Genomic DNA, 27,777 nt, shown 5'->3' with positions numbered 1-27,777 from the left:
GAGGTAAAACAATGCCTTCCCTAAGAGCTGAGTAGGAACGTCCTCTACTTTCCACATCATAATGTAGTCTAGCATGAGTCTTAGTACATTTGCTTAAAGTTTTCTGGACGTCGAAATGTGCAGTCAGTCTGTTACTTGGTGGAGTTTTAGCCTGTCTTTTGGGAACTGGGCCCACGGCTCGTTGGTCCTTCATACAGAAAGAAGCTCTGAATTCCTCAAGAAGTCTCATCCTTTTTGCTCACGTATCTATCTTGATTGGTAGTAATCCCTCTAGTCTGTAAGTCCCAAAAGTGTTTGAAGTCGTTAGCTGAGGCAGAGGAGATGAGTCAGAATGAACAAAATTTATCACAGTTGCATGCACAATGACTCCTGACTTGTCCCCACTAAGTATCCAGGAAGATATGGAAGGAACAAACACTAAAGATTCAGAAATCCATATTGGTGAACCGCCTTTCACTATTTTCCAATAAAAATTGCCTCCTATGAGGATCTACAGGGAATACCTTCCGTTGAGCTGGTTTCAGGATCTGCTAGCACAATCTTTTGGGCGTACGATAAACTCTTTACATATTGTGGAATAGGTGGATGGTGTGAATTCATGTGAAGACTTTCAAAAGCAATGGGTGACATCGAAGAATGTTTCCAAAGCCCCTTCATATTAAACTGAACAAGTTTGCGATGGCGTGAGGGTGTAGACTTTGATTCAAATGAACAAATAGTTAATTCTCGTCGGTCTATAGTCTGGAGTTTCAAATTGTCAGTCAGCGACTTTGGTGTGAAGCTTTATCGACTTCCCGCATCCAGCACACATCGAAGTGTCCTACTCAATACGGTACTTGCGTCGTCTGGAAGTACGTGAACCCGTGGGGAGCAACACTATTTTTCCCACCGAAATAATTTTGCCTGAGCCGCAGCAGTCTTAGTACCCCTTCCTTCATCACAAATTAACTTATGATCCAGTTGTCTGGACATCGCACTTAGAGCATTTTACTTCTTCCTATAATCTGAAACTATATGCCTACGTTTAAGACAAAGAAAACATTTCTTTGTCAGTTTCAGTTTATCTATTCGATCACTGACACACGTGGTGTTCATACAGTCCTGCGCCCAATTACCGCGAGATTCACAAAAGACGCAGAATGGTTCTTGCACTCTAGTGCCTTCTTGGATTGGTCTTTTAGATTTCGTGTGCATGCACCCACGTGCGGCAGCGCGTTTCACAGGGCCAATATACTCTTCGCATTTGCGAACGTCGGGCTCGTATTCGTCATTGTCTAACAGGTCATGGATCCCCTCATCTAGTTTGGTGAGTCCTACAAAACGTCTTGTAGTCTCTCTTTATAGTACGGTACTTACAATCTGCGAGTTCCGCAGTGTCTGACAACTTTTCAACTTTGGCGACGAAGCACATTATGATAGCTCTTTCTCTCGGAAGTTTCCTCTTTAGGCCATGTAATTGTGCTTCCCAACTGTTATCTGCATATCCAATTCCTCACGTTATTTGACGGCTCGTGACTAGGAACTGGGTGTTGTGTTGTCCTAATAATCATCATTTCATCCCAATCGACGCGCATGTCGTCGAAGTGGCGTCAAATCGAAAGACTTGCACCAGGCGAACGGTCTACCCGACGGGAGGCCCTCGTCACACGACATTTCAATAGACAATATCTGAAGATCGCTAGCCTGAGTAATACAATGAACAACCGTCTGATGGCAGCACTAATTATATGCGCTTCGCAGTAGCATTTTGGAATAGTGCGTATTACTGTTTCGAGCGAAACAACGTTTATTCTTAAACAGCTAAGGAAGCACGCAAACGATACGCCGTATCACACTTATATTCTGAGCATCAAATTACTTTACTACTGCGGTAGAGCCTGCATAATACTCCGAAACTATTACGATGTTGTAGTTGTATTTTTCTGCGTTGCAGGATAGATGCGTGCCTTTCTTTGTCATCCAGCTCGTCTTTGTGGTTCTGTCCTTCCCTTTCGGCTAGCTCTGTCTCAGGTTTCGGCAGCAAAAAATGTTCTGTCGTGGAAATATAGTAATGACAGACACAATAAACTTTATTTCTCGTCACAGTACTACAATCAACAAAAATCAGTAAGTCAGAGATGTTTCTCCAAAGAATAAACAGATAGTTTCTCACTCGTGGCAAGTATCTAGTTCCACAAAAACATGATAGGAACATTTTCCATCTAGTAATCTCCATGATGTAAGCAACTTGATAAAAAACACTACTGACGAACTGATTTTACGAATTTCGATGCTAAAAGCTAAAAGCCGTATAAAACTTTATTTTGCAATGTGAGAGGAACGAAGTAATATGGAATTCCGTGATGTCAGACTGTATAAACCGTCAAGGTTTTGATTGTCCTGTGAATACGAACGTCCTATCTCTAGTCGTTCGAGGTGATCTGTTTTTTTCTGAACATGAGTGTATATCGATTATCTTCGCAATCGTGAGAGAATCAAACTGGGACAATACACACAGATTTTCCATTGCAAAGGACCATTTGAAATTAGAGTTCACCATTCCTGATTTGGATCTGTTATCCTCAATTTCAGCTCCTGTGTCATTCAAGGGAGTCTGTTCACTAACTTTGGTGCCCCTGATTGTCTTTGCAAATTGCCAGAATTTCTTCGGGTTTTGTGGAGGATCTTTCGATAAGATTTTGCTACGATAGTCATTGAAGGCTTCACACACTGCTCTCTTCACAGTCAGTGTATTTCATTTAGAATTTCTCTACCTATAGTCCCATGCTGATTTCCGCCTATTAAAAGTTTCGTTTCAGAGCAAGACTCTCTACATGCTGCTGTCAAGAATTAAAAGTTACAGTACTGCCTCTTGATATTGTTAACTGAATATATAAAACTTTCTACTTCTTTTAGTTGCCCTTTATACTCTGGTAATATGTCTGCTTAATTTGTCTTATGGTCACAGATACCAGTTACAGTCTGGACATCATCACTGAGGTACCGGTAGGGTCTATTTTTCCAGTAAATCAAATGTACTTTCATTATGAATGAGCTTCCGAAGTATCTGTTCTAGGAAGTGACTTGTCACGCTCAACACATGCAAAACTGTAATTATCCCAGTTGATTGTTGGGTGATTAAAGTGTCTTCTGATGAGGAAAGAATGTTGAATAACGCATGTATTAGTGAATTAGAGTTTCCTCTAAAGTTTTTAGTTACATCCATGAGTAAGTACGGTGGTCGATAGAAAGACAGTTATATGTTTACGCCTAACTTTGATACTGAGTCTTGGCCGAACATACTCGCAAGTCGCTTCTATCTAATTTCAATTTCTTATCTACCGTGAGATATACACTGTTTTCCATTGGATTATCCTGTCGATATACACTTAGGTTTACCCCAAAAACTTCAGTACTATAAATTTCAGGTTGCTAACTTTCGGTGCCTTGTATTGTGTGAGCTCCATACTTTTGGGAAGGACTTAATGCTCTGGTATTTTCTTGTGAATGCTTCGGCAGTTTACACTAGGTTTTTTATTCTTAAAAAAAAATAAAAAATAAACCCTTTTTTGCGACCCACACTCAGTCAGCTATCTGGATAGTAGTCTTCAGTGATTAGAGCACATATGAGCCATATAGGGGAATCCTATAGTACAAGTCCTGGAACTTGTTGCCAAGCTTGTCACAAAATCTTCAAAGTCACTGTTTCAAGTAGTCCACTCTATTCTTAAACATGAGACTACGATCAGTCGAGTGAGGCTGCTGAAGATTGTGAGCTTCGCTGAAATTCCGTGAACAAGGAAGGTTTTCTCAAAATTGTCTGCTAGGCTCTGGAATGATCCAAGTATTACGTCAGCCCCACACGACAGGCATCATTAATTGTCCCAACATGCACCACAATCTGCATTTGATTCCACCCTGTTCCCTCGGTGGCTGCGGGGAATAGCTTGCACTATCTGATCCATCTCATCCATTACTCTTATTTCTCTGGGGGGTACCATTCTCCGCCGTACAATTGACGATTAATAGACCCTTATTCTGTTTGCCTCCTGTGGCGAAATAAATAAAAAAATTAAATTTATTGATTTTTTGAAAAGAGGAAAAAATTATGGATATGGAACTGTAACATTAGAATTTTTGAAAGGCTTTTTTTAAGGACTGTATTGACCGGCTTGAATGCGGACAAATTCAGTGCTGCGTGAAATTTGCCTGTAATATAATTTACCATTCCGATTAATTACATTTTTTAATTCTAAGTTCTCACCTTAGACGTAGAATTCGTCCTTCTGCCACAATATGAATTCATTAGTCGCCATCCATGTTCTTCTCTTTGTTGACCGTGTGTATCTTCCTGAGTCGGCATCGGTTCACTTCACGAAGACAGTGGAAACCAAGGAATACAATGCTACGTCGCTTTAAATAATTCTCGTAAAACTTAGATACATCTCACTATTTTTTATTCACAACACAGTAAGACTTGCTCTGCTCGTCGCACAAACCGTAAATACTAACAAGATGGCTGCCTTTCCGCACACACAAAAAATTACGTCCATCCTCTACAAGGTAACAATCTAAAGTGTCTCTTAACTCCTTCTTGGAGTGTGAAACAAAAGAGAATCCAATATGAACATTACAGAGATTATATTCTACATCCCCCTCAATTTAATCTTTGGCGCAGCCTTTAGGGTATCGTATGTCTCTGCGTCGGAATGTGTCATTACACTCCTCTTCAAGGGCACGCAGCAGATTTGTCAACAAGTGAAGCGTGTCTCAATAGTTCAATTTCTGTGGAATGTAGCGCCTCAAACTTGTTTGTTATGAGGATGGTTGTTTAATGATACAATGAAGGCTTTCGCGACCAGATGGCCGGCCGTGGTGGACGAGCGGTTCTAGGCGCTACAGTTTGGAACCACGCGACCGCTATAGTCGCAGTTTCGAATCCTGCCTCGGGCATGGATGTGTGTGATGTCTTTAGGTTAGTTAGGTTTAAGTAGTTCTAAGTTCTAAGGGACTGATGACCTCAGAAGTTAAGTCCCATAGTTCTCAGAGCCATTTGAACCACGACCAGATTTTTCAGCTGCCGAGAATTCTTCCGGGTTGTATGGCCGTGGTCCATGGAACTCTTCTACCCTGACGTTTCGTCCAAAGCTACGTTGGACATCTTCGGAGGTGCTCCAGGTTGTGCTAAGTCGGCAACAAAGTATAAAATCTTTCTGGTATACATCAGACACACTTATTGTTACTGAACAGAAGCAAATAACGCCTCTAGCTGTTTTCAGTCTGTGTTGCACTGTACGTAACGTCAATAGTTTCTTCCCAGTCTTCGTAAATATTTAAATATAACATGTATCAGCTTGTGTATAGTCGCCGGCTGAATGCTGTATCATACATGGTGCTTGGTGTTCAGAACAGAAAACATCTTCATTCACCAAGTCTTTATTGATTCACTGCAATAGCTTTTTTCAGCAGAGTTTTATGAACACAATTCTTCCAGATTCACGTGCTTACGAACGGATTTGACGTTATTATCAGTACGCCTGTGAAGTTTTGATTCAATTTGTTAGTACCTCCTTCTGTGTACGAGGTCTGCTCAAAAAATTCCGCAACATTCGTAATTTGGCGCCAATGATGTGCTCGAGCAAAATGCGGTTGACATCCCTGCACATGCCTGCGTTTAATGAGTAAATGCCGGAAGTTTCATTGTTGTATATCTGTTAGTTATTGTTCTGTGCTGTATTGAGTAGAACGTTATGTCGCACAGTTCGCGAATTTTGACATGGCAGAGTTCGAGGAGTAACGCTTCTGCACTAAATTTGGAATGAAACCCAAGAAAACCTTTACAGAGACTCGCCAAATAATGCAGGAAGCCTACGGTGACGAGTGCTTAAGTCGTACTGGGTTTTACGAACGGTTCACATGGTTTAAAAATGGGCGGATGGATGTGAAAGACGACCCTCGTTTAGGACGCCCTTCGACATTTACCGACGACGCTGATGTCAGGAATATCGACGAAATTGTGCATCCCAATCGAAGACTGACTGTCCGAGCGATTGCAGAGGAGTGTATAATCTCATTTGGATCACGTCATGAAATTGTGTGAAAAGGAAATGGGCTGAAATGGGGCGAGACAACTCACGGCTCTTGCATCACGATAACGTACCTGCTCATTCGTCGCTGATGGTGCGTGACTATTGCATACAAAACGAAATCACTGTACTGCCTAACCCTCCGTACTCTCCAGACCTGGCTCCTGCGGACTTTTCTGTATTTCCAAAGTTAAAAACTCCGTTGAAAGGTCGAAGATTTGCAACGATACACGAGATAAAAGGAAATTCGCAAACGGCGCTTCGCGCCATCCAGCAACAGACGTACCAAGACTGCTTCCGGAAGTGGAAACGGCGTTGGGAGCGATGCGGAGGAGAGTATTTCGGAGTAGATCATGCACAATAAGTAAAGTAAATGCACGGAAAAAATTTGTGGGCGAACTTCCGAATTTTTTTGGACAGACCTCTACATCACGTACCGTAGTGCTGTTATCCGTGTATATTCACCAATACGATTCTGCAAACAATACTATTGTTCGCTCAATATTCTGAAACACTGTGTTACGGTTATCCCGTACGTGTGTATCTCACTCATTTTACAATATAAGAGGAAAAACCCTCACTAAATCAATTTTGTCACATGTTAAATATGACATGTTAAGCGTTGGAACTTTGACCACAAAATTCAGAGATATTTTGTAGTTAAAACGGGGAATCAAATCAGTATGTCTTAAGTGGTAAAAAGATGTCTAACTGCGAGAAGTTGCGGATGCGGAAATAATTTGTACAGATAGAATAAGCGACGCTGCTTAACACGAGTTATTTCTTGGAACGTTAGAACAGATTAGCGCAGCGTACTATGCTTCCACATACAACACAAATGCGCGATATTTGAGATTACATTCCGTATCGATCATATTTCAACGTACAGTGCAACACTTCCGAGAACTCGGAATACTCAACATCGCGCAAATGCCACCTGCGCGGCGACGGAACACAGCTGACGACTGTGAACGAGGTCACATAGGCCGACGTGCACTGCGCATGCTCTTTCCCATCGTGCCTTGCTCGCGAAACAGCAGACTACGCCTGGACAGCAGCGATATCTGGTGAGTATACGGAGCAACTGTAACTTCAAAGCGTTTCGTGCATTTAATACGTGCAATACGCATGCGAAAGGATGTGTGTTTTCAGTGAATGTAAGCGAATGTGTGCATAGAGGCTGCAGCAGAATCGTAATAAGCCAAATTAAATGCTGTGTTCTTCTTACGCAGCTTAGTTCTTGTTAATTGCGAGTGAGTGGTTTTAAGAGGAGCAATAGATAACGGGGCCAGTGATGTACAAAGAAGGTTAATTTGGCACTTTTGCCGCTATAAGCGATTTTATAGTCAGGATTTTATCAAAAAAAGTACACAATAAGAGATTCATGTATCATGCGTATCACAACAAGGAATTTTGCTCAACTTTTAACGTTAATGTGGTATGGAGCGGTCACTGCCCATAGATTTTTGACAGAGTTGAAATTAGTGATGGGGAGCTCGTGAATGAGTCGTTCAAATGAACGCTTCACTCCTGTGAAGTGTGAACTAACCATTCAATTTCAATGAACTGGTACTTCAAACTCTTCACAGATAGCACACTCCACACTTTTTTCTAGTTCACTCACTCTCTTCCCCTCTCCCTCACCCACGTCACTCCTCCTCCCATCACTTCACTCCTCCCTGTCCTGCCTGTCGACGAATCACGCGGAGTTAGTGGGGGACGATAGGTTTAGGACGGGTGGTGGGGGTGAGGGGTGAGGAGGAGGCAGCGTCAGCTGCTACCTGCAGTGCTGACATCATTACCCGTGACTATTTGTGCAGTTAAACTTCGCGTCTACGGGTAGCCTGCCATTGGCAGCGCTTGAAGACAAATGAATATTAAAGATAGAAACGAAGTGGCTATCTGTGTGAGCACGCACAGCAAACATGAAAATAAAAGGTTTGTTAATAACACTGAAAGAGGGATTTTACCTGAAATCGTACCAGTGACTACAGGTGACAGTTTACGTTTTGAATCTAGTGGGTTATTATTGTCAACAAAAATAAAATCTACAGGAAAACTTCTGAATAATTACTTACCGTAGGTATATAGACTTTGTGACAGTGTTAAACATACTCATTCTACTTTGGATTAAATTTTAAAAGGAACTGCATTTCGTTGGTAGCCCTATTTTTCAGTTCATGAATACAACAAATAATGTTTCATTTGGCAGATAAAGACTTTTTTGGGGGCTTCATGAGAAAATGCCGAGCAATATTAAATGTAGTACCTTCTTTATATGTGACAGCCTTCTCTGTTTATCTTTCCTTTGTCCCCCTTTTTTTTTCTTTATTGTCATTTTGAAACCTGTATACAGGCAGGCCTGCAGCAGCATACTACGCCGCTCTTTGGCCGTAGAGAAACACAAAAGATAGAAATGAAGACAATTAGAGAAAAAAGATGGTGGACATATAAACGGAGCCAAACACTTTTTAAAATACAAGGTGCCGTTCACGGGCGTAAAGTCCAAGATAAAATTGTTCAGACACTTGGACACAGACAGAAACGCCCTTTGTCCCCTTCGACCATGCTGTATTTAAGATAAATCAGACGCTGTAAGAGCGTAAAACGTTGCGTGCACGTTACTCCATAGTTCTGCCATCTGTTGGTAAAATTGTGAAGTATTACGAAGCTTTATTGTACGAGCGAGGCGAAGCGAGCGTAGCAGCGGCTGAGCGGCGAACTGGGCAACTTCGCTAGGCTTCCGTACTTCACGAATGAACTACTTCATATGAACGCTTCACGGCAAAGAGTGAAATGAATGAAGTAGTTCACGGGAATGAACGAGTTCGACCCACCTCTAGTTGAAATGACTATGAACTATTTCGCGTTGGTGACGCAATAGATCGAATTAGACAACATTGATTCTAGTTTGTAACGTATAATATTTTTGTTTAATGTGGACAACAACAAAACTTGGATCTACGAAAGTACCGGTAACTCTCTTGCGTAATACATTGGTTTGACGTCTCGAGGTAGCGTCCAAGCTCATAACAGCGTCTGGAGTTGATTCTTGATTTCACATATGCAGTTCGTATTCGGCGAGTATGTACTTATGATGATGTTGTTGATCGAAAGGGAAATTTATATGTTGTTCTCAATTTTTTTAATCACGTTTTACATGTTTAATGAAGTCATAGTCTTACACTGGAATGAATTAAATAAGTTTAAAAAGACGAAGCTAACATATATGTGTAGCCTAAACATGCAGCTGTCGAAGCAGCACAGAGTAATAATATTGATTTGAAATACAGACGTACAATGTCCACGGAAAAATGAGTACAATGTTACCAAGGGCGCCCTAACGATAGTTTGTACGGGGGCCTAGACATTGGGGTATGAGTGTTTTTAATATATTGGACGACGAATGGCGACTTGTAAGTAGTCGTAAAAAACGTTCCATTTCAGACCCTGTTTAAAACCTACTTAATACCGACTTATAAGTCATTTTCTTGGAAGAAAAACGCCCGATTAGAAAATATTTTTCTATGAGTTTGAACATGGCTACGCTTCAGCAGACGTGCAAGCAAGAGCTTTAGTGGATTGGAAATAACAGCTAACCAGTTCAAAATATAGGTTTATGGTTTCCACAGTTTAGAACTGTATTTTTTAGAAGATACAGTACACAGAATCACATATTATATATATTCAGTTGGAGTCGTTGATTCTGTCTAGTGTGCGTGTCATCCAGAGTCAATGGCTCCCATTGTATATAGATGATTCTACATAAAGTACAGCCTGAAGAAGACAATTTTAAAAATGTCGAAACCAAGTTCAAGGATTAATAAACCTGTATTTTGCAACTGGTTGACCATTCTTTGCAATCCACTGACGCAATGCTTTTTTCCTTTTCCTGAGAGCTGAGGGGTTTTGCAGTCTTGTGTGGAGGTATGAGCAGACTGCTACTAGCACGGTACACTCCCTGCGCTGCAACGCTGCACGTAAATGCAGCGTTACTCACGAGGAATCATTTACGTCCTAACTTTTGGTTTACTAACGTTATTCTGTCTGTGTCTGGATGATTTCATACTACCAAATTTTTATTGTGATGGGACAACCTACTGGTTTTAACAACAGACTGGCCATTCTGTAGTTGTTTCTTGAGTGGAATGAAAGTGAAACTAGTCTTTTCCGTCAAGTTAGTTTTGTGAATGTTATTCAGTCACTCTAATGGTTTGAGTGGTTTCGCTCACATGCTTTTTCGGTTATAAATGAACCGTGACAAGGACTGCCAGCTTTGTTAGAGACAAATAAAGTATTAACAGAATCTTCCGTCGGTTCTGGGTAGAACAACATTATAATAAATGAAAAGCACCAGTTTGCCTTTGTTCTACAATATTACTTTTATTGTTAACCGGTTTTCGGCTTACTAGGCCATCTTCAGACATTTTCTGAGTATTATCACCAAAGAAGTTAAATGTTAGCAAACACCGTTGGAAGAGAAGTAAACACATCTAGAATAACATATAGTAAGTAACATCTTAGCAATGAAAAAGTAAAAACTGAACAGTACATAGATAACAATGGAGTAGACAGGAAAACCTTTAGCACAAAATAGGAATAGCATGCTTACACAACAGTTTCTATTAATAAACAAAACTAATAAAATAAAATAGACAAGGCTGCATCAGGAGGTATGAAACATGGAGAGTGATACACAACCAATTAAAGATACAGTTATCAATGTAACTACAGAATACATAAGGAACTTAAGCAATATAAATAAGATAAACAGAAATAAATGGAGGAAATAGGAAAATGGAGGTGTTTGAGGGAATCTACATTTTGAAAGTGTGGTGGTACTGCATTTTAACATTAACATTATAATCAAAGCAGTGGTTGTGTAACAGCTTTCATTAAATAAATGAGCGAAGTAAAATATGAACAGAATTTGATGAGCCAAATACAAGGGGTGTTAAACATGGACAGTAATACAAGTACCAGATAAAAGAAAGCCTTAACTATTGAAACTACAGTATATGTGGAATACGAAGACAACTTCAACAAAACAAAACAACTTAATAAATACAGGAAAATGGGAATATGTTGGAAGAGAGACTGTGGGAAGTAATGAACAACAAAGATGATTATATGAAGTTTAGGAGAGGGGAAGTGTTGAGCTGTGTCTGGTCATTTAGGATGAGATCTGCACTTCATTTATTACAAATAAAGTATCTTATTTGAAGGAGACCTGGATGAAACGTATATTTCTAAAAGTAGTAGTTTGCTGGGGAAAGCATCATTTTACTTGTTTCACATAAAGGACCTCTCAGTAGATCATTACTGGACACTGTTCGAGCTGTGAACCCCTACAGAAGTCCCGAGAGCCACTTTATATGAGCGGAAGGTTACAACTTATAAATTAACTCCCTTCCCCCACTCCCCAGTCCTCCGCGTCCTTCTCCGGCAACTTGCATGTTTTCTGCGCAGAACTTACGTAGGTAGCGCAACAAGACTTCCATCGACCAGGTGAGCAGGCGAATGCAAGAGGTAGCGAGCACCTGTTCCTATAGGTCGTATCACACTTGTCGGCCGCTGGTTAGCCACTTTTAACGTTAACAACAGCTGCCGTGTAAACGACGCGATAGCTGGTGCTGAGAATACCTGGTAGGCTGTACCGACAGCAGCACTCAGGATAATCGGACTTGTTCAAGTAGGTATTCCTAAAGTTTGACACAGAACTGACCAGGCCACGGTTTTCCAGTCGCCTAGGCCGCTAGGGTCAAATTGTCACGAGTCCAGGAGAGGCGCTGCAGGCGATGTCGTAGCAAAGGCACTCGCTTCGTTCGTCTGCTGCCATAGCCTATTAACCCCAAATTTCGCCACACTGCCCTAACGGATACATTCGTCATACGCCCCACATTGATTTCTGTGGTTATTTCACACAGTGTTGCTTGTCTGTTGCACTGAAAATTTTACGCAAAATCTGCTGCTCATGATCGTTAAGTGGAGGCTGTCAGCTATTGCGTTGTCCGGGGTGAGAGCTAATGCATGAAATTTGGTATTCTCGGCAGGTTCTTGACACGGCGGATCTCGGAATATTGAATTCACTAACGATTCATGAAACAGTATGCCCCATGCGTCCAGCTCCAACTACCATTCCGCTTTCGAAGTCTGTTAATTCCCGTCGTGCATAATCACACCGGAAACCTTTCCACATGAATTCCTAGGGTCCAAATGACAGCGCCACCAATGAGCTGCCCCTTTATACCTTGTGTACGCGTCACTTCCGCCATTTGTATATTATGTTCACATCGCTATCCCGTGACTTTTGTCACCTCAGTGTATTATCATTTGAAAGACTTAAGAACCACAGACGTATGTATTAATGTACAATATTGTAACTGACAAAAATCTCAAATGCAAAATAGCATTTAAGAATAAACGTTAAATATTTAATTTACAAATTGAATTAATTAATGAAACTAAGGAGTATTCTGATACAGTATGGGATCGCAACGGAACTGTAAGTTTTGGTGCTTGTTACCCTGTAATGAATGGTATCCATGGGATGTTCTAGGATGAGAAGACACATATTTATTGGCTTTTTTTGCGTCCTTTTTTTCATTTCGGAAATGATTTGTAGCACTCCCAGCTGCAGTTTCACTACTTCGTCGTCGTCACAACCGTCTGAGGACGGAATTATCCGACTGAAAAACGACGTATATCGATCTGGCTTTTGAGTCAAGCTACTAATTGGTCCGAGTTCAACTGGGTCTGGTATCCGTGCTTTCGTTTCAAGTAATACTGATTTGTTAAATGTTTCAACGTACACCATTATAAAAAACAGCAATAATTTCACGGAAAAGAAAACAGAAATAATATCCGGCGTTCCCCAAGGAGATGTTATAGGCCCTCTATTGTTCCTGATCTATATTAACGACATAGGAGACAATCTGAGTAGCCGTCTTAGATTGTTTTCAGTTGATGCTGCCATTTACCGTCTTGTAAAGTCATCAGATGATCAAAACGACTTGCAAAATGATTTACATAAGATATGTGTATGGTGCGAAAAGTGGCAATTGACCCTGAAAAAGGAAAAATGTGAATTTATTCACATGAGTATTAAAAGAAATCAGCTAAATTTCGATTACGCGATAAGTCACACAAATCTGAAGGCTGTAAATTCACCTAAATACTTAGGGGTTACAATTACAACTAACCTAAATTGGAACGATCATATAGATAATATTGTGAGTAGAGCAAACCAAAGACTGCGATTTATTGGCAGAACACTTAGAAGGTGCAACAGGTCTACTAAAGGGACTGCTTACATCACGCTTGTCCGCCCTATTCTGGAGTATTGGTGTGAGATGTGGGATCCGCATCAGGTGGGACTCACGGATGACACAGAAAAAGTACAAAGAAAGGCAGCTCGTTTTGTATTATCGCGAAATAGGGGAGATAGTGGCACAGACATGATACGTGAATTGGAGTGGCAATCATTAAAACGAAGGCATTTTTCGTTGCGACGGGATCTTCTCATGAAATTCCAATCACCGGTTTTCTCCTCCGATTGCGAAAACATTCTGTTGCCACCCACCTACATAGGGAGAAATGATCATCACGATAAAATAAGAGAAATCAGGGGTCGCACAGAAAAATTTAAGTGCTCTTTTTTCCCGCGTGCCGTTCGAGAGTGGAACGGTAGAAGGACAGCTTGAAGGTGGTTCATTGAACCCTCTGCCAGGCACTTTATTGTGAATGGCAGAGTAATCACATAGATAGATGTAGATGAAAATCTTTGGAGAATACAACAATAAACACCAAATGCCTCCAGATGTGAAAGCCAGTAATGCCCCGTAGCCGCTGTTCCGGTGGCTAGCTTGGTTGGCCGTCAACGTCAGCCTGCTGTAGCAGTGGGGACCGCTTTTAGCCGGCGCTGGGCACGTATGAAATCTCTCATACGAGGTAACTATCGACAACCGTGTGCCGGCGCCGTTTACACGCCAGCCGGGCAGCGGACGACGATATCCGCCATGTCCCCACTGCTCCTGCTGCCACAGGCTGCAGCGCAGGCGACATGGCACGTAACACTTCGCTCACCATAAATGGGCCCGGGAGCAACACGGACCAAAAAGATATCACAGAATATTCTCAGTGATAATAATTGACATTCGTAATAACAGAAGGGATTAGGAATAACGATAATAATTTAGCGCATTCTTTAGAAATAGAAGGGATACTGAAAGAGAAGACTGGCTGTTAAGATAATAACAGAATATGTAGTAATTCAAAGAGGACTTCGCTTTGTTGAAAGTTTCTGCTGTTCTGTTCGGAAGGCAGCGCAGGAGTTGAAATGAAGCAGTGGCAGATACAGAAAAACCTCAAGGAGGGGGCACTAAAGAAGTCTTAAGCTACCTTTACTTTTACTGTAATAAAAAAATAATCAAGTCGCTTGCAAAGTTAAAGCAACCGATTATACACATATACAACACAGTGCCATCTTATGTTGTAAAAAAGTTACAATTGTACGAGGGTCACTCCAAAAGAAATGCACACTATTTTTTAAATCCATATTTTATTCTACATATCTAAAAGTTTTACAGTGTGTAGATAGATCCTTTAGGAACAATATTTTCATTTCTCCATATAATTTCCATCTCTCTCAACTGCCTTGCGCCATCTTGGAACCAGCACCTGTATACCCGCATAGTGAAATTCTGGACCAACCTGTTGGAGCCACTGTTTGGCAGCGTGTAGAAGGGAGTCATCATCTTCAAACCTTGTTCCACGAAGAGACTCTTTCAATTTCCCAAAGAGGTGATAGTCCCATGGAACCAGGTCAGGACTGTAAGGCGGTGTTTCAGTGTTGTCCATCCGAGATTTGTGATCGCTTCTATGATTTTTTGACTGGCATGTGGCCGTGCATTGTCGTGCAACAGCAAAACATCCTGCTTTTGCCGATGTGGTCCAACACAACTCAGTCGAGCTTGAAGTTTCTTCAGTGTCGTCACATATGCATTAGAATTTATGGTGGTTCCACTTGCCATGATGTCCACAAGCAAGAGTTCTTCGGAATCGAAAAACACCATAGCCATAACTTTTCCAGCAGAAGGTGTGGTTTTGAATTTTTTTTTTTCTTGGGTGAATTTGCATGATGCCACTCCATTGATTGCCTCTTCGTCTCTGGTGAAAAATGATGGAGCCATGTATCATCACCTGTCACAATTCTTCCAAGAAATTCATCTCCACCATTCTCGTACTGTTCCAAAAAGTTCGCTGCATACCGTTTTTCTTGTTTCTTTGTGAGCCACTGTCTACATCCTGGGAACCCACCTGGCACAAACCTTTTTTAACGCCAACACTTTCAGTTTTCTGCAGGATAGCCCTGCGCGATAACAATGGAGATACTATCGAAGACAGTGCTGCCAAAGCAGATTTACTAAACACAGCCTTCCGAAATGCCTTCACAAAAGAAGACGAAGTAAATATTCCAGAATTCGAATCGAGAACAACTGCCAACATGAGTAACGTCGAAGTAAATATCCTCGGAGTAGTGAAGCAACTCAAATCACTTAATAAAAGCAAGTCTTCTGGTCCAGACTGTATACCAATTAGGTTCCTTTCGGAGTATGCTGATGCATTAGCTCCATACTTAACAACCATATACAACAGTTCGCTCGACGAAATATCCGTACCCAAAGACTGGAAAGTTGCACAGGTCACACCAATATTCAAGAAAGGTAGTAGGAGTAATCCACTAAATTACAGGCCCATAACGTTAACGTCGATATGCAGCAGGATTTTAGAACATATATTGTGTTCGAACATTATGAATTACTTCGAAGGAAACGGTCTATTGACACACAGTCAATAGGGGTTTAGAAAACATCGTTCCTGTGAAACACAACTAGCTTTTTATTCACATGAAGTTCTGAGTGCTATTGGCAAGGGATTTCAAATCGATTCCGTATTCCTGGATTTCCAGAAGGCTTTTGACACTGTACCACACAAGCGGCTCGTAGTAAAATTGCGTGCTTATGGAATATCGTCTCAGTTAAATGACTGGATTTGCGATTTCCTGTCAGAGAGGTCACAGTTCGTAGTAATTGACGGAAAGTCATAGAGTAAAACAGAAGTGATTTCAGGCGTTCCTCAAGGTAGTGTTATAGGCCCTTTGCTGTTCCTTATCTATATAAACGATTTGGGAGACAATCTGAGCAGCCGTCTTGGGTTGTTTGCAGATGACGCTTTCGTTTATCGACTAATAAAGTCATCAGAAGTGACCCTAAATAACGAAAAATGTGAGGTCATCCACATGAGTGCTAAAAGGAACTCGTTAAACTTCGGTTACACGATAAATCAGTCTAATCTAAAAGCCGTAAATTCAACTAAATATCTAGGTATTACAATTACGAACAACTGAAATTGGAATGAACACATAGAACATTTTGTGGGGAAAGCTAACCAAAGGCTGCGTTTTGTTGGCAGGACACTTAGAAAATCTAACAGACCTACTAAGGAGACTGCCTACACTACTCTTGTCCGTCCTCTTTTAGAATACTGCTGCGCGGTGTGGGATCCTTACCAGGTAGGACTGACGGAGTACATCAAAAAAGTTCAAAGAAAGGCAGCACGTTTTGTATTATCGCGAAATATGGGAGAGAGCGTCACAGAAATAATCCAGGATCTGGGCTGGCAATCATTAAAAGAAAGGCGATTTTCGTTGCGACGGAATCTTCTCACGAAATTCCTATCACCAACTTTCTCCTCCGAATGCGACAATATTTTTTTGACACCGACCTACATAAGGGAAATCAGAGCTCGTACTGAAAGACATAGGTGTTCATTCTTTCCGAGCGCTATACAAGATTGGAATAATAGAGAATTGTGAAGGTGGTTCGATGAATCCTCTGCCGGGCACTTAAATGTGATTTGCAGAGTATCCATGTAGATGTAGATGTAGATAATGCTCCAAACGTTCTCAGTTGGGGAGAGATCTGGTGACCCAGCTAATCAAGGAAATGTTCGGCAAGCACGCATACAATCGGACAATCGGTAGAAACTCTCGCCATGTGTGGGAGGAGGGGGGGGGGGGGGGGAATTAACTTGCTGAAATGAAACCCAAAGCCAAGGATGGCTTGCCATGAAGGGCAACGTAATGGGACATAGAATATCGTCGACGTACTCTTTGCTGTAACGGTGCCACGGATGACATCCAAAGGGGTCCTGCTGTGAAAATAAATGGCACCCCGGACTGTCACTTCTGGTAGTGGGTGACAGACAGGTTGGTATCCCACTGCTGTCTGGAGCGCCTCCAGATACGTCTTCGCTGGTCGTTAGGGCTCATTTTGAAGTGGGACTCATCTCTGAAGGCAATTCTACTCTAACAAATGAGGTTCCAGGCCGAAGACGTGTCTGGAGACAGTGGTGGGATATCAACCTGACTATCGCCCATCAGACGGCCCATTAATCAGGAGTGATGGTCTGGGGTGCAATCTCTTTTCATAGCAGGACCCCTCTGATTTTTATCCGCAGCAACTACAGCAGAGCGGTATGTTGACAGTATTCTATACACCGTTTTGTTGTCCTTCATGGCATGCCATCCTGGGTTTCGATTTCAGCACAAGGTAATACCAGCCCACACAGGGCTTGCCAAACGCTAACTTGCCAACAAGGTCGTCGGATCTCTCCCCATCTGAGAACGTTTGGAGCATTATGGGCAGGACCTTGCGACCAGCTCGAGATTTTGATAATCTAACCCGCCAGTTGGACAGAATTTGTCACTACCTCTCTCTGCAGGATATCGAGCAACTTTATTAATCCATGCCAAGCACAAGGGTAGAAGTAGACCAACGCATTATTGACTTGCTCAGCTTGTGCAGCTCTTTCTCTTGGATAAGTCATCCAATTTCTCTGAAATTGTAATAATTTGTTTGTCTGTATATGCACATCACATCCACCGATTTCCGTCCTATTCGGATAATTCCTTCGCAGTGCGCCTTTTTTTTATTTATTTATTTATTTTAATGATGCATAAGAGAGGTCTCCGCCGTCTGTGACACTGAAACACGAAATCATGTTTACTTTGCTTGCTTCCACTCTCTTATCTCGTGCGCTGTTATATTTTGGGACCACTCTGTGCACTCGCCTAGAATGACCTCAGCCCAGAAAAGGGCTGTCAGACTGATATGCCGTGTCAGTCCGCGAACTTCGTATAGGCCTTTGATTAGGAGTCTCGTACTTCTAAAAGTCTGCCATTGCTGTGCGTATATTTCATCATAGCCTTTGTCTTTGACAGTACTGATTCGTTCGGAAGAAATTGACTGCAGCATTAATTCAGTGACCAGTAGACAGAAAGACGATATCCACTTAGATACCACTTCGTTAAGTATTGCACAGAAAGACGTATATGTTCAGCAGGCTTCGTTTTCTGTAGGCTTCCAGCAGAACTGACAAAAAATTGAGTGATAAGCCCCAACTATTCAAATCCAAGACGAAAGCTTTCTTTGTGACACGCTCCTTTTATTCTGTACAGGAACTCGTCGCTGTAGCTGAGTACTTTTCTCTGTATTGTGATACGTATTCGTAAATCCCTTCACAACTGTTTTCGTATTTTATTAATCCTTTAATTCCATCGTTTTTATAAATTTTCTAACGACCATTGCAATTGTGCGATTAAGGCAGTTTCCGGTGACATCATAAGTGTTGTAATCAAACAGTAATGGATTTTTCCACCTATTTAAGCGCAATACGCTGCCCAAAATTGAGAGCATATCTGAGCCAGTAATGGGGATCTTGTCTTTTGACCCTGTGACCGGTCTTTTTACGAAGTCCAAACAAGAGTGGAGTGTGGGTGTACTGGTGGTTGGACCTCCAACATTAAGTCGATGATCAAGCCCCTCAGAGAAATAGCAGACAGATTGTGAATGAAAATCAGTGAGTACTCAGGGGTTGTGGAGGGGCTCTGCCGACAGATATTGGGTGCAGTGGCTACAACCGGCTGCAAATTCTAGCTCATATCTGAATGAATGAGTTCTGCCACCTGGGTTCTGAGGCCACTCTCGGTTCCTTTAGACGACTGATTGAATTGGGGAAGAGAACTAGTCTCTCACGCAGTATAGAAACATAGTTTGCGAATGGAAGAATCGAACTGTAATGGGACATAGTGATAGATACTTTATGCACTGTTCAATATTGCCCAAGGTAGCTTTTCGGTATACTACCCGATCGGCATTACATAAAACATGTATGTAATGAAATATCTTTTGCTTCATAATTTATGATCAGATGCTAATCCGTATATTGTGTACACAATTTAGTATAAGTAATTACACTCACGTTCAGAAAAAAACAGAACACCTAGAACGACTAGGGACAGGACGTTCATATTCACAGGACATGTACACTATTATGTTCTGCAGAAATGATTAGCATATCAGTCACCTCGGTTCAGCATGTGTCCTGCTGCCCAGTAGGCTCATGATTCACCATAGGCTCTGATAACTTGTTCTGTTCGTGATGGCATCAAAGTGATAAGGCACGAACGGCGTCCTTGATAAAGCCATCCATGCTGTATTTACCTGGTCCCAAAGTTCAGCTGTGGTGGTTGGCATCAGTCACAGTACACCACCCTCGTATCACCATATCCCACACATTTTCGATTGGCGACAAGTTGGTGATCTGGAGGGCCAGGGCAAAAGGCAGACATCCTGTGACATCAAGAAGTGTTCGTGCAGCAACATGCGGTCTTGCATTGTCTTGTTGAAAAGCGGCATCTGGTGTGTTCTGCAGAAAGGTTATGGCTACGTATCGCAGGATGTCATTCATGTAGGTCACACTGGTCACAGTGCCCTGGTCACGCACCAACTGTGATTTTTGTTTGTACCCAATAGCCCCCCCACACCATAAGGCCTTCATTGGGCAGTGTAAGTCTTCTGCAAATGCAGGCACTATGGTGCTGCTCCACCTGTCTAAGGTGAAAGAAAATGCGGCCATTATTTTCAAACAGACAGAACCTGGTTCGTCCAGAAACACTATCACATGCTATTCCTGTCCTAAGTGACGTCGTTGCATATACAGGGTATTACAAAAAGGTACGGCCAAACTTTCGGGAAACATTCCTCACACACAAAGAAAGAAAATATGTTATGTGGACATGTGTCCGGGAACGCTTACTTTCCATGTTAGAGCTCATTTTATTACTTCTCTTCAAATCACATTAATCATGGAATGGAAACACACAGCAACAGAACGTACCAGCGTGACTTCAAACACTTTGTTACAGGAAATGTTCAAAATGTCCTCCGTTTGCGAGGATACATGCATCCATCCTCCGTCGCATGGAATCCCTGATGCGCTGATGCAGCCCTGGAGAATGGCGTATTGTATCACAGCCGTCTTCAATACGAGCACGAAGAGTCTCTACATTTGGTACCGGGGTTGCGTAGACAAGAGCTTTCAAATGCCCCCATAAATGAAAGTCAAGAGGGTTGAGGTCAGGAGAGCGTGGAGGCCACGGAATTGGTCCGCCTCTCCCAATCCATCGGTCACCGAATCTGTTGTTGAGAAGCGTACGAACACTTCGACTGAAATGTGGAGGAGCTCCATCGTGCATGAACCACATGTTGTGTCGTACTTGTAAAGGCACATGTTCTAGCAGCACAGGTAGAGTATCCCGTATGAAATCATGATAAGGTGCTCCATTGAGCGTAGGTGGAAGAACATGGGGCCCAATCAAGACATCACCAACAATGCCTGCCGAAACGTTCACAGAAAATCTGTGTTGATGACGTGATTGCACAATTGCGTGCGGATTCTCGTCAGCCCACACATGTTGATTGTGAAAATGTACAATTTGATCACGTTGGAATGAAGCCTCATCCGTAAAGAGAACATTTGCACTGAAATGAGGATTGACACATTGTTGGATGAACCATTCGCAGAAGTGTACCCGTGGAGGCCAATCAGCTGCTGATAGTGCCTGCACACGCTGTGCATGGTACGGAAACAACTGGTTCTCCAGTAGCAGTCTCCATACAGTGACGTGGTCAACGTTACCTTGTACAGTAGCAACTTTTCTGACGCTGACATTAGGGTTATCGTCAACTGCACGAAGAATTGCCTCGTCCATTGCAGGTGTCCTCGTCGTTCTAGGTCTTCCCCAGTCGCGAGTCATAGGCTGGAATGTTCCGTGCTCCCTAAGACGCCGATCAATTGCTTCGAACGTCTTCCTGTCGGGACACCTTCGTTCTGGAAATCTGTCTCGATACAAGCGTACCGCGCCACGGCTATTGCCCCGTGCTAATCCATACGTCAAATGGGCATCTGCCAACTCCGCATTTGTAAACATTGCACTGACTGCAAAACCACGTTCGTGATGAACACTAACCTTTTGATGCTACGTACTGATGTGCTTGATGCTAGTACTGTAGAGCAATGAGTCGCATGCCAACACAAGCACCGAAGTCAACATTACCTTCCTTCAATTGGGCCAACTGGCGGTGAATCGAGAAAGTACAGTACATACTGACGAAACTAAAATGAGCTCTAACATGGAAATTAAGCGTTTCCGGACACATGTCCAGATAACATCTTTTCTTTATTTGTGTGTGAGGAATGTTTCCTGAAAATTTGGCCCTACCTTTTTGTAACACCCTGTAGTATTGCCATCTGTCATGTTTCTGCACGTTCGTCAGAGGAAGGCAGAGAAGTGAACGATGCGCACGTAACCTATGCCATAATAAATGGCGTCGAACGTCACATTAATGATATTCATGTGTCAGAGAGAAAAGCTAGAATCATGTTATTTGCTGATGATACTAGTTTAATAGTTAGTGATATGAAGCAGTCATTGCACAGAACTGTGGATCATGTCATACAAGATATACAAAAATGGTTTAGTGCAAACAAACTAACACTGAATGCAAAAAAAAGAAAGAAAGAAAACCAATTACGTGCAATATGGAAAAATAAGCGAACATTACGACCTAAATCCCACCATGGAGGGCAAACAACTTGAAAGAGTACAGTGTGCAAAATTCCTAGGTATGCACATTGATGAGAAAATAAACTGGAAGGACCATGTGGTAAGCTTTGCACTAAAACTAAATTCAGCATATTTTGTACGTAGAATAATTTCAAGAGTTTGTAGTAATGACTGTACCAGATCGGTATATTTTGGCTATTTTCAGTCCATCGCATCCTATACGATAATATTCTGGGGAAAAACAAATTGTCGTCTAAATGAGAGTTTCAAATTACAAAAGCGCGCTATTCGGATAATGACCCGGAGCCCGCCTCAAACACATTGTAGGCCCCTTTTTAAAGCATTGAAAATTTTAACAATTCCATCATTATACATTCTGAAATGTCTGTTAGTGATCAAATGAAATCAGGAAAACATGAAAACCAATACAGACTACCTTAATTACGATACACAGCAATGTAAAGATCTCTGTAACAAGGACCCGAAGTCAGAAACATGTATGTAATCAAGGCATCAAACTTTTTAATGCAGTACCAAAACCCATCAAAGAGCTGGAAAATAGTGATACATTTGAGACTGTTATAAAGAATCACATGCTTGACAAATGTTATTACAGTGTAAGTGAATATCTCTGCGCAACTGTATAAGAATATATGTTTAAATTAATGTGACAAATGAAATTACATGAATCAATATGTCTGTCAAGCACATAAGAAGATTAAGAACCACATGCTTAACAGATATCACTACAGTATAAGTGAATAGCTCTGCTCAACTGTATAAGAATATACGATAAATGTGACAAATGAAATCACAACCTCAAGAAATAGGTCTGCCAAGCACATAAGAAATTATGTTATAAAAACACTTATTAGTTATATATTGTATAAAACATAAGAAAGATTCGTATGAATTCAGCATAGAAATTTTTTTTATAAAGCTATTATATAGTTGCTGAAATGTATCCTGACAAATCCTATATCACAAATGTGATCATTGGAATGATAATAAATAAATAAATAAGTAAATAAAAGTGCTGCAACACTACGTGACATGGACTCTACGAATGTGTGAAGTGTAATAAATAAATAAATAAATAAATAAAAGTGCCACAACACGACGTGACATGGACTCTACGAATGTCTGAAGTAGTGCTGAAGAGAACTGACACCACGAATCGTGCAGGACTGTCCATAAGTCCGTAAGAGTATGAGGGGATGGAGATCTCTTCTCAACAGCACGTTGCAGATATGCTCAGTAATGTTCATGTCTGGGGAGTATGGTAGCCAGCGGAAGTGTTTAAACTCAGAAGAGAGTTCCTGGAGATGCTCTGTAACAATTCTGGACGTGTGGGGTGTCACATTGTCCTGCTGGAATTGCCCATTCCGTCGGAACGCATAATGGTCGTGGATGAAGGTAGCTGATCAGACAGGATGCTTACATACATGTCACCAGTCATAGTCGTATATAGATGTATCAGGGGCCTCATATCAGTCCACGCCCAACACCATTACAGAGCCTCCCCCAGCTTGACCAGTCCCCTGCTGACGTGCCGTGGATTCATGAGGGTCCGCAGCTCGTGGTCGTGCGGTAGCTTTCTCGCTTCCCGCGCCCGGGTTCGATTCCCGGCGGGGTCAGGGATTTTCTCTGCCTCGTGATGACTGTGTGTTGTGTGCTGTCCTTAGGTTAGTTAGGTTTAAGTAGTTCTAAGTTCTAGGGGACTGATGACCATAGATGTTAAGTCCCATAGTGCTCAGAGCCATTTGAACCATTTGATTCATGAGGTTGTCTCGATACCCGTACACGACCATCTGCCCAATACAATTTGAAACGAGACTCGTCTGACCTGGCAATATGTTTCCAGTCATCAACAGTCCAACGTCGGTGTTGACAGGCCCAAGTGAGTCGTAAAGCTTTGTGTCATGCAGTCATGAAGGGTACACGAGTGGGCTTTCGGCTCCGAAAGCCCAATTGATGATGTTTCGTTTAATTGTTCACACACTGACACTTGTTGATGGCCCAGCATTGAAATCTGGAGAAATTTACTGAATGGTTGTTTTTCTGTCACGTTGAACGATTGTCTTCAGTCGCTATTGGCCCCATTCTTGCATGATCTTTTTCTCGCCGCAGCGATGTCAGAGATTTGATGTGTTACCAGATTTCTGATATTCACAGTACACTCGTGAAATGGTTGTACGGGAAAATCCCCACTTCATCGCTACCTCAGTGATGTTGTGTCTCATCGCTCATGCGCCGACTATAACACCACGTTGAAACTCACTTAAATCTTGATAACCTCCCATTATAGCAGCAGTAACCAACCTAACAACTGCCCCAGACACTTGTCTTATATAGGCGCTGCCGACTGCAGAGCTGTATTCTACCTGTTTACATTTCTCTGTATGTAAATACGCATGCTTTTACCAGTTTTTTGGCGCTTCAGTGTAGCTTGGATTGTGATGTTTTTATTTATAAAGTTAAACAGCCAAAATTATTGAATTTTTATTGTATATCTCAGCGTCATTCACTCAAGTGTATCGTACCGGTTTTGTCACTTTATTATGTAACATATTCAGATCATCTGCTGTTGAGTTGATGGTAGGCCAAATCTGGTAAAGTTATCACTTGTGTGACCAGAGACTGAAATATACAATAAAAAAGTTTCACAAAACGGCCACTGCGGTTCGCTAAGGTGTTCCTAGTAAGTCAATAACTATGAACTGAAACACTCACCATATACACTCCTGGAAATGGAAAAAAGAACACATTGACACCGGTGTGTCAGACCCACCATACTTGCTCCGGACACTGCGAGAGGGCTGTACAAGCAATGATCACACGCACGGCACAGCGGACACACCAGGAACCGCGGTGTTGGCCGTCGAATGGCGCTAGCTGCGCAGCATTTGTGCACCGCCGCCGTCAGTGTCAGCCAGTTTGCCGTGGCATACGGAGCTCCATCGCAGTCTTTAACACTGGTAGCATGCCGCGACAGCGTGGACGTGAACCGTATGTGCAGTTGACGGACTTTGAGCGAGGGCGTATAGTGGGCATGCGGGAGGCCGGGTGGACGTACCGCCGAGTTGCTCAACACGTGGGGCGTGAGATCTCCACAGTACATCGATGTTGTCGCCAGTGGTCGGCGGAAGGTGCACGTGCCCGTCGACCTGGGACCGGACCGCAGCGACGCACGGATGCACGCCAAGACCGTAGGATCCTACGCAGTGCCGTAGGGGACCGCACCGCCACTTCCCAGCAAATTAGGGACACTGTTGCTCCTGGGGTATCGGCGAGGACCATTCGCAACTGTCTCCATGAAGCTGGGCTACGGTCCCGCACACCGTTAGGCCGTCTTCCGCTCACGCCCCAACATCGTGCAGCCCGCCTCCAGTGGTGTCGCGACAGGCGTGAATGGAGGGACGAATGGAGACGTGTCGTCTTCAGCGATGAGAGTCGCTTCTGCCTTGGTGCCAATGATGGTCGTATGCGTGTTTGGCGCCGTGCAGTTGAGCGCCACAATCAGGACTGCATACGACCGAGGCACACAGGGCCAACACCCGGCATCATGGTGTGGGGAGCGATCTCCTACACTGGCTGTACACCACTGGTGATCGTCGAGGGGACACTGAATAGTGCACGGTACATCCAAACCGTCATCGAACCCATCGTTCTACCATTCCTAGACCGGCAAGGGAACTTACTGTTCCAACAGGACAATGCACGTCCGCATGTATCCCGTGCCACCCAACGTGCTCTAGAAGGTGTAAGTCAACTACCCTGGCCAGCAAGATCTCCGGATCTGTCCCCCATTGAGCATGTTTGGGACTGGATGAAGCATCGTCTCACGCGGTCTGCACGTCCAGCACGAACGCTGGTCCAACTGAGGCGCCAGGTGGAAATGGCATGGCAAGCCGTTCCACAGGACTACATCCAGCATCTCTACGATCGTCTCCACGGGAGAATAGCAGCCTGCATTGCTGCGAAAGGTGGATATACACTGTACTAGTGCCGACATTGTGCATGCTCTGTTGCCTGTGTCTATGCCCCTGTGGTTCTGTCAGTGTGATCATGTGATGTATCTGACCCCAGGAATGTGTCAATAAAGTTTCCCCTTCCTGGGACAATGAATTCACGGTGTTCTTATTTCAATTTCCAGGAGTGTATTTGTAAGCGATGTCAAAAGTGTTTGCTTGAAAGGAGTGTCAGGTAGGCATTGTCGTTGTATACGAATAATGATTGTTGGTGCCACGGAACGCAGCAGGAGGGGAATACGGTAGTTCCAATCGTCAACAAGAAGATACGAGTATATAGGCGACATTTGGTGAGTCGAATGCTGTGATTATGAGGTTGCGCGGCTTTTCGTAACGTGTTGCTAACACCCCAAATAAAAGTGGCTATAATGACGTTGTTGTGCAGCATATCACTGATATGAATATCTTTACTTCACAAATGCCTATTTAGAATGTTACCTCCCAGTAAATTATCGTTTTATTTAATATTACTTTAGTATTAAATTGGATTATTTGAAACATATGCAATAATTCCCATTTTATTACAATATTTTGTTTAATTATTTATTTCTGTTATTCTTCATACTGTATTATTGGTATAAGACATTATACATATAATTAAACATTTGTTCAGTCAACTCATACAAACATTTTATGAAATCAAGTCACTATCACTGTCTGCAAGGGATGCGTTATCGTAACACATTTAACACAGATTTCTCATGTGCTTTACACACGTAACTTTCAGACATCGAGCACATTGAGATTTAACTTTTATATCTTTACTCCGAGGACAAACTATGCAGCGCCTGGGCTTAAGTATTCTTTGTTCAGAAGGTGGTGCATTGTTGATGTCTTCAGTTCCCGCCATTTTTACGGCTTTCTGTCTAACTTGTTTAGGCAGGGAGTGAGTGGCTGCTCTCTTGCACACTATGGGATTTACTAATGACCTTCCGACATCACGTGAAAACATTCTTCGAGAAATCCTCTCATTGTTATTATTTGCATATATGATGAAGGCGTTCATGGTGTGGGTTCCTGTAGTCATGTCCTAGTTCATGAACCACGGGCAACGTATGAGTGGCCAAGTAAGTGGTCCCGACAGTCGGGACACCAGTTACTTTGGAATAAGGCTGGGCATCTCGGACATATTCTGAGTCGTGGTCACCTTTGTGCTCATACGGCAAAGACTACCAAATCCACCGGTTAGTCCCTCAGCCGTTAGGGGTAAAACCCAATGGGACTCGGGGCAAGTAAGGCTAGCAACCTGCTTCCCTGGTACTTTAAGTATGATGCTGGCAACAATCAGAGCAAAATGCCTCGGACCTTTGGAGGTGACGGAGTCCCACCTCTAACTGACAAACCAGGGACTCCAAAGATACGACTTGGCAAACAAATGGTAATGAGATGGGGCGCTATTAATATCAATGGGGGCTACTCTGGGAAGAAGGTAGAGCTGGCAGAGGCTGCAAGTAAGATGGGGCTGGACGTTTTAGCTGTTAGTGACATTCGGGTAAGGGGTGAGAAAGAAGAGGAAGTGGGTGAGCCGGCCGAAGTGGCCGTGCGGTTAAAGGCGCTGCAGTCTGGAACCGCAAGACCGCTACGGTCGCAGGTTCGAATCCTGCCTCGGGCATGGATGTTTGTGATGTCCTTAGGTTAGTTAGGTTTAACTAGTTCTAAGTTCTAGGGGACTCATGACCTCAGCAGTTGAGTCCCATAGCGCTCAGAGCCA

At 42.7% G+C, this 27,777-nt stretch overlaps 1 protein-coding gene across 1 annotated transcript in view; it reads left to right on the top strand.

Annotated features, from left to right (window-relative positions):
• The first annotated feature begins 7,092 nt into the window (after positions 1–7,092).
• LOC124776613 (serine/threonine-protein phosphatase 6 regulatory ankyrin repeat subunit B-like) overlaps positions 7,093–27,777 on the top strand; it is a 379,233-nt gene continuing 358,548 nt past the window's right edge. Inside the window, exon 1 of the mRNA XM_047251691.1 lies at positions 7,093–7,132. The gene's annotated coding sequence lies outside the window, so the exon portion shown is untranslated. The remainder of the gene's footprint in view (positions 7,133–27,777) is intronic.

Source organism: Schistocerca piceifrons, chromosome 1 (assembly GCF_021461385.2).
Source record: "Schistocerca piceifrons isolate TAMUIC-IGC-003096 chromosome 1, iqSchPice1.1, whole genome shotgun sequence".
In the NCBI taxonomy this organism is placed as follows: domain Eukaryota; kingdom Metazoa; phylum Arthropoda; class Insecta; order Orthoptera; family Acrididae; genus Schistocerca; species Schistocerca piceifrons.
The sequence above is the reverse complement of the archived record's forward strand: the minus strand, read 5'-3'. Positions and strand labels throughout refer to the sequence as shown.